This window comes from Antrostomus carolinensis, unplaced genomic scaffold (assembly GCF_000700745.2).
Source record: "Antrostomus carolinensis isolate BGI_N321 unplaced genomic scaffold, ASM70074v2 scaffold29544, whole genome shotgun sequence".
Classification (NCBI taxonomy): Eukaryota; Metazoa; Chordata; class Aves; order Caprimulgiformes; family Caprimulgidae; genus Antrostomus; species Antrostomus carolinensis.
The window spans coordinates 7,541-7,774 of record NW_010310564.1 but is presented as its reverse complement, the minus strand read 5'-3'; the positions used below and the strand labels follow the sequence as shown (position 1 = coordinate 7,774).

Genomic DNA, 234 nt, shown 5'->3' with positions numbered 1-234 from the left:
AAAACCCAAAACCGCCCGGCCCCAAAACCACAGCCCGGCCCCGGCGAAAAGGGGGGAACAGAAAGCGCCTTCCCGAAGGGAGATCGGGAGCAGAGGCTGCTCCCGTTTTGGCGGAGCCATACTAAAAAGAGAATAGGAGAGGGCGAGGAGGGCAGTTTTCACTGCTGGGAATCCGTGGGGGAGGGGGACGAGTAGCCCCAAACTCCGGGGGAGCAGGCTTGAGGGGCTCGGGGA

The 234-nt window shown here is 62.8% G+C and overlaps 1 protein-coding gene across 1 annotated transcript in view; it reads left to right on the top strand.

Annotated features, from left to right (window-relative positions):
- The window catches only part of LOC104523779 (homeobox protein Hox-A5), a 2,528-nt gene that overhangs the window by 958 nt on the left and 1,336 nt on the right, over positions 1 to 234 (top strand).